The sequence below is a fragment of the Lithobates pipiens genome, unplaced genomic scaffold, assembly GCF_037356315.1.
Source record: "Lithobates pipiens isolate NorthernLeopardFrog02 unplaced genomic scaffold, aLitPip1_a1.2 Scaffold_8, whole genome shotgun sequence".
Taxonomy (NCBI): Eukaryota; Metazoa; Chordata; class Amphibia; order Anura; family Ranidae; genus Lithobates; species Lithobates pipiens.
The window spans coordinates 95134203-95151903 of record NW_027507903.1 but is presented as its reverse complement, the minus strand read 5'-3'; the positions used below and the strand labels follow the sequence as shown (position 1 = coordinate 95151903).

Sequence of the window (17701 nt, the reverse complement as noted above, 5' to 3'; positions counted from 1 at the left end):
CTGCTGAGGTGGCTTTGTACTTTCTTCCTCATTTGCGGATCTTTTTGTTTTTGTTTCTTTTACTTTTTTCTCTATTTTTCCCTGAGCTGAGGGGGGGGTACTGTTGTGGTGTCCCCCACCTTCACCTCAGTCCGGCTGGGATCCGATGGTCTGTTGGAGTGGGCCTATCGCGCCTGGTCCATCCTACAGGATTGAGGGGACTCCACTGATTAGGACTGTGCTGTAGGGGATGGCTGGGTGAACTTTATTGCTATGTCTTCTGTGCTCTAGCAACTCTTAAGGGGGGGTTATAGCGCTGGTGGCAGGTAGGGATAGTGGTCTCCCCCTCTGTGTGTATGAGGTGAGGGGGGGGCTGCGTCCTCCTGGCGGTCTGGTGCACGCCTACCTGAGTAAGTTGCTCACAAAGCCTTAAGGGTATTTTGCGGTTAAGTTTGGGGATCTATGCGGGACTCCACTGTTGGGGTTTTGCGGGGTGGGGGGCGGGGGCGATCGGCCGTTGCTGATCAGTTTTGGTTTAATCTAAGTTTGGGTTTTATGTTTGTTCTTTTTCACGGTATGTTGACACATGTACAATTCTACTATTGGGGGTGGATTATGGTCTCAGGGTTCACCGTTCTTGCTCAGGAGGGCTTTGCCGCCTACATGTATGCTGGAACTGGGGCACCCTCGGGGGCGGGATGGTTTTTTCTTTGGGGAGGGGGCTATGTGACTAAATCCGGACATTCATTTTCGATGGTTTTCAGTTATGGCTGAATTCTCTGTTCTATCCTGGAACGTGAGGGGTCTGAACTCGGCGGTCAAGCGCTCGTTGGTGTTTACCTTTTTACAAAGATACTCACTACATATTTGTATCCTTCAGGAGACGCATTTGATGGGCTCCCGAGTGCTTGGCCTCAGGAGAGCGTGGGTTGGCCAACACTACCATGCCACCTACTCGAGTTACTCCAGGGGGGTGAGTGTGCTTGTTCACAGATCCCTTGCGTTCCAGCTCCATGAGTTGAAAACGGATCCAGGGGGCAGGTTTCTTGTTTTGCATGTTACTATTGCGAATGTGGAGTATGTTCTGGTGGGAATTTACCTGCCTCCCCCCGCAGATACTGACCTTCTGTTTGCCATTATGAACATAGTTATAAAGTATGGAGTAGAAAATGTCATGTTGTTAGGGGATTATAATATGGCCCCGTCCCCGGAGCTAGATAGACTCCAACGGCCCTCTCGTGAGACTCCGGGTCTGACACGATGGGCTGATACTTTTGGGCTGGTGGATGTCTGGCGCCATTTTCACCCTTCGGGCAGGGAGTATACTTGTCATTCTGCCACGTTTCGTACCTTCTCCCGCATAGATCTGGGGTATGTCTCGCAGGCTATGCTGAGTCGGGTGGTGGGTGTGCGGATTCTGCCCAGAGGGGTGTCTGACCACGCTCCCCTCCTCCTTGGGGTCTCTCTTGGGCTCCCTTTGCGGAGGGGACTGTGGAGGCTGTCGGGGTATTGGATAGCGGATGTGGGGGTTCAGGAGGATATGCCAGAAGCCCTCTGTCAATACTGGTTGGAGAATGCGGACTCTGCGGAGCCCCGGGTGGTCTGGGATGCGTTCAAGTGCTGGCTGAGGGGAGAATATGCCTCTAGAATTGTCAGGTGTCGCAAGCGGTCTGTGCAGCTGCTGGAGGAATTGGAGGGGGTGTTGAGGGCAAGGGATAGATCTCATGTGGCGGACCCCACCCCCCTCAGATATCGGGATTGGCAAATGGCACTTCGGGCGGTCGAGCTCCATAGGATAGACTTAACTAAGAAGTCTATGCTGGGCACTGCTCAAAATTTTTTTGAATATGGGGATAAAAATGGGAAGATGCTCTCGTGGTTGGCCCGGGGACACTCTACCAGCGCTCATATTGGTGGAGTCAGGGACAGGGGAGGGACCCTCGTCACGGACCCGGAAGGGATCCTGAACCGGTTTGTGCAATATTATAGCACCCTGTACTCCACTAGGGTGGATTATGGGGACCCGGCTCTCCTGACCTTTCTGGATGGGGTGGAACTTCCCGCTCTATCCCGAGAGGCGATGGACCATTTGGAGAGGTCCATATCGTTGGAGGAGGTTCAGATGGCTATGGCTCAAATGCAGGTGGGGAAGTCCCCTGGGGCGGATGGTATCCCTGTTGAATTTTACGCTACTTACCAGGAGTTAATGGCCCCTAAAATGGTTTCTTTATTTGCCCAGTCCCTGGAGAGGGGGTCGCTCCCCGAATCCATGTCAGAGGCGATCGTGGTGTTGGTGCCCAAGCTGGGTAAGGATCCCGAGGACTGTGCGTCTTACCGCCCGATCTCTTTGATAAATGTCGATGCCAAATTGTTGGCAAAGGTCCTGGCGAATCGGCTGGCACAGGTACTGGAGAGCCTTGTTCATGTGGACCAGACGGGGTTTATGCCCAGTAAGGGTACCGACATCAATCTGAGACGCCTTTTCCTTAATTTAACTATCCCTCACGACAACGCTGGGACCAGGGTTGTTGCCTCCCTGGATGCCGAAAAGGCATTTGACTCAGTGGAATGGGGATATTTGTGGGAGGTACTCCGTAGATATGGGTTCGGTCCCCATTTCCTGAGTTGGATGCAGTTGCTTTATAAAGGCCAGAGGGCGCGGCTGCGTATTAATGGCAGGCTATCGGAGGCGTTTCGGTTGGAGAGGGGCACCCGGCAGGGCTGTCCCCTCTCCCTGTCGTTATTTGCGCTGGCGTTGGAACCTCTGGCGGTGGCCCTGAGGGCCTCCTCGGGGGTGGTAGGGCTTAGAGTCAGCCCTCTTGAGGAGAAGGTGTCACTCTACGCCGATGACGCTCTGCTCTATTTGAGAGATGCGGATTCCTCCTTGCGAGCGGCATTGGAAATTTTCAATGTATTCGGACGTTTCTCTGGGGTCAGGATAAACTGGACCAAATCCATCCTGTTTCCTCTGGACCCGGGGTCGAGGGCGGCTGCGGCGGACACTCCCCTCCAGTGGGTCACCGAATTCAAGTATCTAGGGATAGTGGTGGGCAGGGATCCGACACAGTACTTTGATCTAAACTTGAAACCGGCCCTCCTTCAGCTGAAGGCTAGATGTGCCTCCTGGGGGAAGCTTCCCCTGAATCTGCTAGGTCGCATTAACCTGTTAAAGATGGTGTTCCTCCCCAGGTTCCTATATTTTTTTAGGAACTCCCCCGTTTTGCTCCTGGGTGCCTTTTTTGCGGATCTGGATGGCTGTGTGGGTTCCTTTATTTGGGGGGGATCTAACCCCAGGATTGCACGGTCCACTTTGTGTCTACCTGTGCGTTGTGGGGGGCTGGCTTTACCCGACTTCAGGGTCTATTACTGGGCGGCGGTCCTTGTGTCGGTCCGTTGGTGGTTTGCCCGCTCTAGGACGAACGCTGCGAGCTGCATTGAAGCAGCTGGGTTGGGTTCTTTGGAGGATCACGCCGATTTAGTATACAAAGGCCCTGGGGCATGTCGGGGGCTTCCGCTTCCAACTAGAACGACGCTCAGGGTGTGGGGGTTGGCCAGGAAACGGTTCATTAAGCCGGGAGTCTGGTCCCCCCGACAGCCAATATGGGAGAACCCTAGCCTCCCGCACTTTCGGACGGTCCCTGATCCGAGGGTGTGGGTGCGACGTGGGGTGCGAACGCTGGGCGATATCATCACGGGGGGTACCCTGAGGACGTATGGGGAACTTGCCACTAAATTTGATTTGCCCGGGTGGATGTATTTCCGTTACCACCAACTGAGACATGCAGCCAGGGCGCAGCCGTCAGCAGCTGCGACCCTATCTATGGACCCTGTGGAGGAGCTACTGTCTCTGGACCAGCTCTCCAAGCCTCTCTCGTCCCTGTACACCTTGCTACTCAGTGTGGATTCTCCTAAGATGGAGAAATTGTGGAAGGCCTGGCAGAGGGACATTCCCGTCTTGGAGAGGGAGGATTGGGGAGACTGTTTCCAGGATAGTCTTGGCCTGGTGATTTCCTCCAGAGATAAGGTAATACAGACCAAGTTTTTACATAGGGTTTATTATACTCCACAGCGGTTGCACAGACTGTATCGGCAGAGGGACCCTGCCTGTACCAGGTGTGGAGCAGCGGAGGGAACGTTCTTCCACATGTTCTGGAGCTGCCCGGTGGTGGCCGCCTTTTGGACTGATGTGTTTGACACCATTGATGACCGTTTGGGCTTCTCTCTGCCCCGGTCTCCGGAGCTGGCTCTTCTTGGCATTCAGGACGAGGATCAGAGGCCACGCTATTCCAAACTCCTGATTGCCTTTTTGCTTTATTATGCCAAGAAGGCCATTCTCCTTCGCTGGACCTCTGCTTCCCCCCCGACGCTGACCCTGTGGGAGGACATCATTAATAAGGCCCTCCCGTTATACAAAATGACGTATATCAGTAGGAAGTGCCCTAGGAAGTTCGATGGCATATGGCTGCCCTGGACGGGTGGAGACAGGGCGGGGGTATAGATACAGGAACTCTCACCGTTAGATCTGTGGGTTGGACCTTCTCCCCCCCTGGCCCCCCCCCTCCTCCTTTCCCCCCTCTTCTTCTTTTTCTTTTTCCTTCTCTTGTCCTCCCCCCCCCATGCTCTTGCCCCTTCCTCCTTTTTTCTTTTTCCCTTGGTCTTCCCTATTTCTACATACACCCCCCCCCCCCTCTGTGGGATTTGATGAGGGCATGGTGGCTATCATACTGCATTATCTCTTGCATGATCTCTGGCTAGCCACTGCCTTCGCAGGGTAATGTCGGGGATGGTAGTTGTATAATATATATTGCATTCCATGTGGGTCGCACTGTATTCTGATTTCCTTTTTCTTTGTTGTGTGTTTGTACACCGCCTGTTTTATTTGGTATTTTTTCTGTTTTCTGTTTTCTGAATTGTAACTTGTGTCTCTAATATCAATAAAGCGAACTTTATTCACCGTGAAAAGTCTAAATGATCTCAAAAGTGTTTCAATTTGACCTCAAATGCCAATATAATGCACCTGTCACCTGGACAGAAAGTGAGGAGTAATCTCCCTACTGAGTCACAGGCATAAAAAAATCTCAACAAAGATTCTAAACTCTATATCAAAATGTGTTTTTATTAGGGATGCACCGTTACCATTTTTTTTACAATGAGTACGAGTACCGATAATTTTTTTTTTAGTACTCGGCGATACCAATTATGATACCTACCGCAATTGTTTTGTTTTCACTTCAGCTGTCAGCAATGGTAAAAAGCATTGAAACGTTATTTACAAATGAGATAAATAGATTTTTTTTTTAAATTTTGGGCTTTTTCAATGTGAAATGTGTAAATATATGTTACTATATATGTGTAAAATTATTCACTTACAAAGCAAACAAAAAAAAAGTTTTAATTGTTTATCGTTTATAAAATAGACGTGAACAAAAATAAAAAAAAATCAGGAATATTATTAAATGGAGGAGAATAGGGAGTTAATTAAGGCTGATTAGAGTAAATTAAGGGTTTATAAGGGGTTAAACAGAGGGACATTTGTTCATCCCTTTGATCTGCAGATGAAGAAACAGAAAGATTCAAAAAGAAACAATGTTTCTTTTTATTTTAGTGTTTCAGCGGCTGAGCAATGTTGTTAATAAACATTCCCGGCTGCTTTTTTTTTGACAGCTCCAATTACCGGACACTTCAGTTGTCAACAGGGGTGATCCACTGACAGCTCAAAGAACCGAGCCTGAAAGTATCGGTTTCAAGTATCGGTGCATTTGCACAAGTACCGATACTTGTGCAAATACTCGGTATCAGGACCGATACCGATACTAGAACAAAAAAGAGAAAATTTCCCAGGGACTATACAGGTGGGGGTCTGAATATGTGCAGCAAGTACAACGGTAGTACAAAAGTAATACATTTTATTAGAATAGTATACAAATAAACACTTTAAAAACAATATATTACACAATTCATACAGATAAATCTATAGATCATGATATGGAGGGCTCTAGAGTATGAGACCACAATTAAACATGATACATGGAATACCCGACATGTTTCGGAACTTTGTTCATTTGTATAGTTCCTTCTTCAAGGGTTTTTTGATAACTGTATGATAGTATAGGCAAATTACTATATAAGCTCATCACAGGTGAATCTGTAGATAACCAAAATACAATAGGTATCACTCCATCTGTCCGGTCTCCACCATTATTGTCGAAGAATAAGTGAAAAATGTATGTAGATTGCAGAATGCTCCGATGCATACAGTTATGTTGGTAGCATTCAAAAGCATTCAGTCTGGTTTTGATACACAGTCTGGGCATGGTTATCTACAGATTCGCCTGCGATGCAGAGTTTATACAGCAATTTGCCTATACTATCATACAGTTATCAAAAAACCCTTGAAGAAGGAACTATACAAATGAACAAAGTTCCGAAACATGTCGGGTATTCCATGTATCATGTTTAATTGTGGTCTCATACTCTAGAGCCCTTCATATCATGATCTATAGATTTATCTGTATGAATTGTGCAATATATTGTTTTTAATGTGTTTATTTGCATACTATTCTAATAAAATGTATTACTTTTGTACTACCGTTGTTTTTGCTGCACATATTCAGACCCCCACCTGTATAGTCCCTGGGAAATTTTCTCTTTTTTGTTCTAGACTTTTGTTGGGATGAGGTGGGGGGTCTTGAGTGCTATATGCTAGATAGACCCCTTTTCCTTTTTCTTTTAGATACCGATACTAGTATTGGTGCAACCCTAGTTTTTATTGCTGCTTGCCTATCTACAAAAATGCAAAGCCTGTCAACACAGGCCCCAAGGGAAACCTATACCGAGAAAAACATGCAGGCTTCTTGTTGATCCCCTTTAGAAGATGTTGTCTCTCCTCTCTAATCCATTGACCCAAAGAAGCATGTAACTAGTAAAGTCAAAAAGGTCAAAATTCCTGATATACGCTCTTGTTCTGGGTCATGACTCAAAGAATTTGAGCTTGTTCATCTGCATTACAGTCAAAATAACTAGCAGAGTTTAGCAATGGCAGCACACATATTATTCCAGTGCAGACCTCCTTCACACAATTACAATTATTAGACTTACGGTGCGCTTCACTTTTCAAACATTATCACATTTTTTATGGTTGCATGCTTACTACATCCTAATTACTTTCTATAGCCTGAATTACAGCTTGAATAAATTGCAAACACAGCTGTACATTATACTGGTGGAATAATGTGTCATAGTTTGTTAATTCTTGCTGTCTGTCTCTTCTTTTCCTATCAGATTCTGCTGCAGAGGAAGAATGAATATCGACTCACTGATGATATTACTGTAATTCCACAAGAGATTGTTTTACATCACACCCACAGGTATTACTTTGCACTATTTTATCGCTGTTTTAATCTTAATAATTGAAAAGATGTGAGATTTATTTGAGAGAGTGGATGAGCATAGACAATGCTTTTGTAATAATATTTCTAGAGTTGTTGGCATCAGCGCCACCTCAAAGTTAAGAAGACCCCAGTGGCCATTTTTTTTGAAGGTACAGTGGTACCTTGGGGACAGATGGTGATGGAAAAAGTTTGTTGTGCAACACTCATAAAAGTGTATCTAAATTGATGAACCTTATTTACTAAAACTGGAGCGTGCAAACTATGGTACAGCTGTGCCTGGTAGCCCATTAGCTTCTGACTTCAGCTTGTTCAATTAAGCTTTGATTAAAAAAAAAAAAACTGGAAGCTGATTTGTTTTTGATTTCTTTGCAGATCTGCATCAGATTTTTGCACTCCACAGTTTTAGTAAATTAACATCTTACATTTTTTGTTTTCGATAGCACATTGAGAGTTTTTAGTTTTGAATAACGTAGTGTCAGGCTTTTATTGTTGTCTGGTTTTCCTCTGGAAAGATTTTCTCTCTTTGTTCCGTGGCCATTATCACCGGGAATAAAAGTGATGCAAGGTCCAAAATTGAGTTACCACCAGAACAGTAATAGTTGGGAATTCTTCCAATGGGAAAATGGAAAATGAAAACTGTTTGGGAGAGGATTTCCTGAACTTGGGAGAAATTTTGTCTTCCTTCCTGACCTGTTTATGGGACAGGAAATTAATGGGTTTTAAACATACCCTATTCTACCCAAATGAAAAAAAACCAAAAAAACTTTAATGACCGATTGGAGTCCTCTGTAGAGAGATCAAACTCAATATTATATAGTTTAAGAGTTTAGAGTGTTTGGCAGTGAGCAGAAATTGTGGATAATGTTCAAAAAGCTGGCAGAAATAATTATGTATATGTAAGTAGGTATAAGCCAGCTGTTTGAGTCGAACATCAATTGTCGGGTCTCAGCAATATAGATAAAACTCATTGAAAAAAACAGTATGGGTTCCCCCCCAGTCCATTACCAGGCCCTTTGGGTCTGGTATTAATATTAAGGGGAACGCTGAATCAAAATTTAAAAAAAATTGCGTGGGGGGCGGTTTTTTAAAGAAATGGCATAGCCCCCCCCCCCCCCCCCAAAATCCATACCAGACCCTTGGTTTGGCGTTCCCCTTAATATTCATACCAGACACAAAGGGTATGGTAAAGGACTGGGGGGGGGTCATGCCATTTTTTTTTAATGAGCTTTATCTATATTGTCGAGACCCGACAATTCATTACAGCTGCAATCAGTTTTAAATTACTTTTTTCTTTAGAAATGTCATTTTGCTGTGGTACTGTTCTAAACACGGCAAAAAATATGCCACTTTACAGGCCTACTATAGACACCCCCCAGGCATGATATTTAAAGAAATATTTCATTTTTAATGTTTCACTTTAAGCATTATTAAAATTACTGTTTTTAAAACTTTTTTTTGCATTGATACATGTCCCTTGGAGCAGGACCCAGGTCCCCGAACACTTTTTATGACAATAATTTGCATATAAGCCTTTAAAATTAGCACTTTTGATTTTTCATGTTCATGTCCCATCGACTTTAACAGTGTTCGCCCAAATTTTTTGCCTGTTCGCAAGTTCTAGTGTGAACAGACCAAAGCAACAATGCACCCTAGCTCTATTTTGGACTGCTTGAAAAAGACTTTAGCTTTCAGCAGGTTTTAAGCTATACTGAATTATGCTAAATTGTTTTTTTAAAACCACAGCTAACAGTGCCATTAGGATTTGTATTCAGTTCTCCCAAAGTTGAGCTTCAGGAAATATATTGGAACCAGAATTTGGGACATAATGCTTTTCGAATAGCAGTTTAAATCCAAATGCTTTTAAAGCAGGCCATACATTATGAAAATTTTCTTTCCTTCAACCAGGAGAAAGAAAATTGCTTGATTTCCCCATCAACATTGACTGACCCAGATAGCAAGAATAACTTGCCAGTTGCCACAAATGTGTGGCAGTTATGAACTAAGTCTGTTAACCTGCTGCACATTTTCACTGGCAAGTTGTACACTTGCAGAGCACTTGAAGCACAAGTTCTAGTTGACACTATTCCAATTTGTAGCAAATTTGCACAGCAAGTCTCTAGCAAGAGCACAGTTGCAGTGGTGAGTCTATAGCTAGAGCTCTGCAAGTCTACAGCATGAAAATTCAGTCACAGTGACCCCTGTGGTGGGATGACTATTGCACAACATAACTAAACCAGAACTTGCAGAAAACTTGCAGAATGTTTGCAAAGAAAGTTGATCTTGAGTCATGTAATGCGGACTTGCTGCAATTGTACAACACATTTGTGAAACCTGGCAAGTCTAGCAATAGATCAGCAAGTCATTTTCAAACCTACAGCACAATTGCTTGCTATCTGGGGTGTTGAATGGGGAATCCCTCCCACTGCGCTGTTGTATTTTGATAGCTGGAAGGTTCCCAGCCATCGGAATACAATGATCATTGCTGGTGGCTACAGACACTGGCAGTGATTGGATGAAAAAAACCCGACAGCCTGGCCATAGATGGATCGAAATGTAGTTGGTTCCTGGTGAATGAGCCGAATTTCAATCCGTCTATGGCCGGCTTTAGCGTTATTGTGCTGCCTAGCTTGACAGGTCTAGGTCACATGATATTTTATGTTAATGTAATTGATGTAAACTTGTCACTTTGTAATCCCTGCTGTACAACATGCCTGACGTGTTACTGCATTTGACTGTGGTACAAGTTTCCTTTCATCTTTTAAACTGGAAAAGTGATCTGGTTGATGAGAGTTCACATATTCCACAATAAAACAATGAATGTTTTTTTTTTGGGTTACTACACACAAACCTTATGTAGCAAACCATATTACAGACGCCTCTATTCTATCTTTTTATTTTCTGATGTGCTGGATGGAGTATCTCCCATTGACAATTTTTGTCACGCCTTCAAGTTATCTTCAAGGGCCAGACTAGTGGAAGAGAGTTGTATTGTTGAATGTAGTGCATTAGCTATGCATTTCATCTTGAATGTGAAAAAACACTGTTCTATTATTGTCAGTGTTTTTGATATCTATCATAGGCAATACACTGAAATCATGCCAAGTTCTGTTACAACCACAGCTTGTACTGATGAAGCAAATATGTCTTAATTTTAACACAGTCAAAATTAGTCTGATATCTGTTTAAAGTGTAAAACAAAAAACTGCAGATACTCACCCTTGCTGCCGCTGGCATCTTCTTCCCGGCTTCTCCTGTCTTGATTGGCTGGCATAAGATGACAAAACTCTTACGCGTGCACTGGGCCAAGAATTCACCCTGAGGTGTGCATGTACAGCTCATGAAACAAGAACTGGCATCCCATTCTACTAGGCCTGTGTTATACAAACTTATGGTCTGGTGGGGGAGCCCTCCAAAACTTGCATATCATTGCAAACCCAGGAACAAATGGATGTGTGCTCAACTCTTCCTCTGCTTAGTCCATATAATCTCAAAAAGGAAAAACATAATTTATTCAATAGTGACAGCTCCCAACTGAAAAAAAGATCAACATCTTTATTCTTAGTACATGAATTCATACACATAGACAAGTGGACAGACACAACTATGTTAAAAAACAACCAGCTGACCAGACTCTACTTAAAAAATCAAAACATGATATGTAGCAAATCCTATATATCAATGCATGTATCAATGCATGTAAGTAACCACCCGACAGTTATCTTATATAAGAACTGGAGAGTTAATTGATAGACTTGAATCCGTACATACTCATGGTGACCGACTACATCTATTACTGTGGGACTTGCTATTTGTCACCATACACCTTATCGATTTAAGGTCAGATATTGGTGAACAAGTCATCTCCATATAGGGCTCCAGATTGACTTTGTATTACATGCAGGACTGCATCTTATGGCTCTGGGGATACAATCTCTATTATTGCGATTTTCATGACTTGCCCCCCATGATTATTTCCCTTGATTAGGCGTGTGAGTATGAATGGATGTATGACTGCAGCAGCTGCCTGGCTTGTGATGACAACATTGTTATTTTAACATTATTTTTATATGTAATATTTTTGAATTTTTGATTAATAATTTTGAAACTTTTTATGCCAGTTTATTCCTCATTGAAGACAATTTTGTGGATCTCTATTCTTCTTATTTATATGCTGTTGTAGTCTAGAGGAATATAGTTGTCAAGTGGTGCTCTGCGTATTGGTTACCTCTAGCTCACCCATAGTCAAGGTAACATTGTGGTGAAAATGTTATCTTTGTTCACTCCTAAACCTTGTGGACAGCCTTCCCAGAAAAGTTGAAGCTGTTACAGCTGCAAAGGAAGGGTCAACTATATTGAATACCGTATTTATTGGCGTATAACACGCACTTTTTCCCCCTTAAAATCGGGGGAAAGTCGTGGGTGCGTGTTACATGCCGATCCCCACTGTCTGTGAGTCTAAAACAACGAGCGCCGCCGAAAAAGACTGAGCGCCGCCGAAAAAGACCGAGCCGTCTGCTCGGCTCCACTAGTAGTCCCACCTCCCTGCTGTTTCTGGAGCGAGCGCTGCCGAAAAAGACCGAGCCAACTGTACTGTGTACTCGGCTTGGCTCGGCTTGCAGTCCCGCCCATACAGACGGCTCTTTTTTTTCAGCGGCGCTCGGTCTTTTTTGGCGCGCCCGCTCGGTCTGTCTCGGCGGCGGGATATTTAAACATGGACAAGGCTGCAAACAGCGCTGGGCAAACTGGAAATGACACTGGCAAGCTGCAAATGACACTCTGCAAGGCTGCAAACAGCGCTGGGCAAGCTGCAAATGATGCTGATTATTCTGCAATGATGGACAAGGCTGCAGATGCACACTGATAAGGCTGCATTGATGGGCATTTAAATATACGTTTTTTTTCCCTTAAACTTCCCTCCTAAAACTTTTTTCCTTAAAATGCTTAACTTGGGGTGCGTGTTATACGCCGGTGTGGGTTATACCCCGATAAATACGGTATATATATCAATATTGAATCCTACAGGCAAAGACTGGGGTGCCATTAAAGTTCATTTGTGTTTAAAGGCAGGCATCCCGATACTTTTGACAATATAGTATAGATTATATGGACTAAGCAGAGGAGGGGTTGAGCCCACATCCATTTGTTCTTGGGTTTGCAATCGCATGCAAAGCTCAGTGTATATTGTAAAGGAGACTGAACAGGCAGGTTAATTTTATTGCAGAAGAGAAATACCATGTCTATCCTGTGATAAATACCCTGCCTGCTCACAATTTGTTGTTTTAACACTTTAGTTCTACTTGAAAATTGTTCATTACTTTAAAGGTAATTTGGTAATTTTTAAAGCCCAACTGAATTTTTATTTAATCACTTCCCGCCCAAGGCCGTCATAAGACGTTCTGGACTTTGAGTGGTGATATCTGAACGATGCCATCCTTCAGATATCATTCTTTTCTGCTGGTGATTCCCTGTACTGTTCAGCCACTTGATTGTTTTAACAGGCGATGAGAGGGGACATCCACCCTCGCAGTGCATAATTATTAGGCAACTTCTTTTCCTTTAGGCAAAATGGGTAAAAAAAGAGATTTAACTGACTCTGAAAAGTCGAAAATAGCAAAACGTTTTTTAGAGGGATGCAGCACTCTTGAAATCACTAAGATATTGTTGCAGGATCACAGAACCATTAAATCTTTTGTTGCAAATAGTCAACAGGGTCTCAAGAAATGTGTTGAGAAAAAATATGCAAATTAACTGCCAACGATTTGAGAATAATCAAACGTGAAGCTACCAGGAACCCATTATCCTCCAGTGCTGTCATATTGCATAACTGCAACCTACCTGGAGTACATACACTTCACTGGTTGCTGCACAAAAAGTTGATCATCAACAGATTAAGAAACTGACAGACTCCATGAATGGAAGGCTTATGATGGTTATTGAAAAGAAGGGTGTCTGTACTGGTCACTAATTATTTTATTTCTATTTTAAATGTCAGAAATGTTTGTAAATTTTTAGTTGTTTGTTTATTATTCTCACTTTAAGATTCCTTTCACACTTGTGCGACTTGTCCTGTGACTTGGGACTGCAAAGTCACATGACAGGTTGTACCCTATGATTTCCAATGAGTACCGTTCATACCTTTGTTACTTCAAGTCGCAGTGACTTCAAAGTAGTCCCTGCACTACTTTGATCTGACTTTGATGTGACTTTAGGTCCATAGACCTCAAGATTACACAGGCATTGCTTCAAGTCATGTTGAAGTTGCGCATCTTTCAGGTTGTACAAATGTGAAAGGGGCCTAACAGTTGAAAATAAACAAATGAGATGGGTACATTTTCGTTTTTCCTTTAGTTGCATAATAACTCTGCACACTATAAACTCATACACACGATCATATTTTCCGACGGGAAATGTGTAATGACAGGCTGTTCCCGGAAAATACGACCGTGTGTATCCTCCATCGGACAGTTGTTGTCGGATTTTAAGCGGACAAATGTTGGCTAGCAGATTTTAAAATTTTCTGTGGACACACGTCCGTTGGACAAAAGTCCAAAGTACAAACACGCATGCTCGGAAGCAAGGACGAGCCAGAAGCAGTTGGTCGTGTAAACTAGCGTTCGTAATGGAGAATTAACATTCATGACGTGGCAATTTATGAAATCTCAAAATGCAGTGCACAATTATCTTCTTCTTTAATGGGATAATAATGAAGCTGCTTTGCTGGTAAAACTGATGGAGTTTTTGCAAATAAATTTTCAAAGGCTTTTTTTTTCTAGTGATATCAAGAATATTATTATTATGCTTCTTTTTTTAAATTGGAGCAAGCTACCACAACACCATTATCCCGTGGTTTTTAAGATCAAAGATACAACTATGTCGGTGTCCCTTGTCAATTTTACATTGTATTTTTTTTTTTTATGTAACTGCCTACTCCCAAACTGTCGTTTGAAGTAAAACACATACCCAAGTATTATTCTCCAGAATTTTTTTAATGTTCATTAGAAAACAAAACAAAAGAAATTAGACGTGCTATCTGCCAATAGAACTTAACCAAAAAGTGCATTCTATGCATCCAAAAATATAGAAACTATAACAAATCAAATCATTATGCAACCAAAAAAAATAAATAAATGAAAAGCGCGAATCAACACTCACCAAACTTCTACTAACACAAAATTAGCAGAAGGAGCCCAAAGCGTGGCGCTAAAGAGCTGCAAAATCACATAGTACGTCACTACATTTGTGATTGTTGGCCAACAATTGTGTGCCATGTGTATGCAAGACAAGTTTGGGCCAACGCCCTTCGGACAAAAGTACACGGTTTTGTTGGCCAACAATCCGATCGTGTGTATGAGGCATAAGGCTACTTTCAGACTGGGGCGTTGGGGGCGTCGGCGGTAAAGCACACTATTTTTAGTAGTGATTTACCATCGTTTTTGCGTCCAGCAGCTGTGCGTTCAGCCCCGAACAAGCTCTTAAGAAAACAAGCTGTAGGACTTTGCACAGCTTTTGTTATGATGCATCCGAAATGTATTTAACGGTTTCAACTGAAAGTTAAATTGGGCTTCAAAGTTAAACTCCGGTGGTTTTCCTGGTAAAAAACAATTCCCTATAGTAAAACTATGTATAATGCATGGTTTCTAACAAACATTTTTGTAGATTCATACTTTCCTGCTCTGAACAAAATGATGCTTGTTTTACCATGTCCTCTCAGAGTTTGAATTGAAGTAGGAAATTAGATTTCTGAAGGGTGGGGGATCTTTATACTAGTATCTAATCACCTTCACATTGCCATAATAATAGGGAAACAGGGAACTACTATTTTTTTCAAACAGTCTTAAAAAATACGGTATCTGCAGATTAAAAATTAAAAGTCATTGTGAAGCAATTACATTATATATTTTATAGCATTTTTTTCGGCAAAAGGGTTTTTCCTTTATGTACATACTCCTTCAGGTTTACCACACTTTAGGCACAAGGACACAAGGACATTTTGGTGTTGATGTGGCCCACACAATGCCAAATATTATAAGGATTAAAATGAGTGGCAAAGCATTTAGGTACCCATCATACTTGTCATCCCAGACAAATAGCATCATTTTTATTCCCTGCTCGTAGACTGTAGCATGCAACGACTTCTGGCCCATGTCCCATGCAGCCTACTTATTCAACATCATTAGTAATTAGTATAAATATCTTTCACAAAAACAAGTCTACATGTACCATAACTGCCGTCTAACACATTTTCTGAGTAAAAGGCACTGACCTGACGTTTACCAAAAAATTGTTAAATATCCTGTGATGCCCCCAGTTGCAGATAGCTGCAGGGAGGAAAAGGACTGAACGCCTGAAGAAAAAATATCTATAATTTTGTCCAACCCATGTATGTATGTATTTGTTCCAACTATAGAATTAGAATGTTAAAATGTTGCCATTTTCTGGTTTAAAAGTAGCAAAGGTTTGGCAACGTGTTTTTCATCACTAGGGGCCTGATGAATGGGCCATGTGCTCCAAAACATCACTTGTATTGTGAGCAGTAAAAAGCTCTTTCTTGAGCTTACAATGTGAGATTTGATTCACTAAAGATTTTCTTGTATCTCTCTCAAATTAAATTGGTTTGTACATAATCCTATATTCTGGCTCATTTGAAAGTTTATAGCATGCTACTGTTGTTTCTCAGTATAATATAATGACACAATTAATCTTTAAAGAACAGAAAGAATAAAATAAAAAGGGGGTTTTTGGGAAAAGAAACTTTTTTGATCTTCTAAACAAATTTAATATGGTTTAATCTACTATTTTGCAAGCTACGGTTTTATTGTTTAGGGTCTTTTATTTTTTCACTTTTTATTTTAACTATCAAAGAATAAGTGATAGGTGGCGATAAAGTGGATTATAGTTTGCTGCTTTTAGCAGCTTTTTTCTATATGAAAGATATTTTATTTTGTCAATCTGCAGCATGCAGACAGATAGTGCATTACATTGCTGTAATGAATGTGTCTGTAGGATACTACAATAGAGCACTAATTATGTGTAGAGCAATCTAAGGTTTATTTCCCACTTGCATTTTAATGTCACTGTTTCTTTTAGCATTGCTGTTTCAGTGTAACTTTCTATTCTGTCAAGTATCCATTAGCAGTGCACCAATCAGTTCAGTGTAATTTAAACTATTCAGAAAAAGGTTATTTTCATTTCAATGGTTACATGTAATTTTCTTCTGCTTAAAGTATATTTCCATTTTTGCAGCCAATTTGGGATAACATCTACTTTATGTTTGTTACATGTCCCAAGCCATACAGCACACAGTGTTTGTCATACTCTTTACTTTTCAGGCAGATATCCATGATCAATTGTAACTAGATTTGAACACTGTCTGTCCTATCAAAGGGTTAAAGGTGTAAAGACTGGGCTTCTTGCATTGTATATTAAAGAGGACAGACCTGGGACAAGCTCATGGTAAAAAAAAAAAAAAAACTTGCAGCCAGCCATGAGATGTGATGAGTAAGCACATTCATGTGAAACACGTCCACCGAGCACCTTTTTTGGATTGATGTATGTCATGTTCCTCGATTTTATGGATCTTCAATAAACATTTTTGATTTTATTTCTGGATGTGTAGCCACCTTTCTTTGTTTTACTTAGCCAGCCATGACACCTCTTCCCAGGAAACATCTAAAAGGGAAGAAATAATAAAGATTTTCTGTTTTTATAGGCATGCTGTGTGAATGGGAACACCTAACAAATATATAGTGAGGTTTTCTCAAATTTGGCTGCAAAAATGGAAATACGCATTAAAGTGGAAGTCCAGTCAAATCCTCACTATACTTAAACCTGCTCCCACCCACATTCTAAGCCTATTTTTACAACCTTGTAAAAAGAAAGATGTCTATGCTTATCTATTCTGAGAGCGCTCCAGTCCAGTCACATGATCAGCTCCAAGGTCCAGCTTTAGTGTAGAGAAGGGACAGCTGACAACTGATTCCCCAAAGTAAGTCTATGGTGACGTCACCACATAGGCTCTGCACCCATTGTCAGGAATCTCTCCTCTTCACTGAAGCCGGCCACTGGAGAGATCATGTAACCGAACCAGAGCACCCTCAGCATAGGGAAGTATAGACATCTTCCTTTTCGCTGGGTGGTTAACCGGTCTTAAAATGGGGGTGGGAACAGGTTAAAGTATAGTTAGGATTTGACTGAACTTCTACTTTAAAGAAAATTTATACTTAAACTATGTCTGCTGATGAAGTAAAGGTAGCCCGATCTCGATTGTGTTTGGTGGCTTTTTTACAACCATAACCAGTATTCCAAATACAATCTTGCAGCCCTCTCCTCTT

General features: G+C 42.1%; 1 protein-coding gene across 2 annotated transcripts in view; it reads left to right on the top strand.

Moving 5' to 3' along the window:
* APBA2 (amyloid beta precursor protein binding family A member 2) overlaps positions 1 to 17701 on the top strand; it is a 655935-nt gene that overhangs the window by 123755 nt on the left and 514479 nt on the right. For both annotated transcript variants that reach the window (XM_077472278.1, XM_077472277.1), the window contains exon 2: positions 7261 to 7346. The gene's annotated coding sequence lies outside the window, so the exon portion shown is untranslated. The remainder of the gene's footprint in view (positions 1 to 7260; positions 7347 to 17701) is intronic.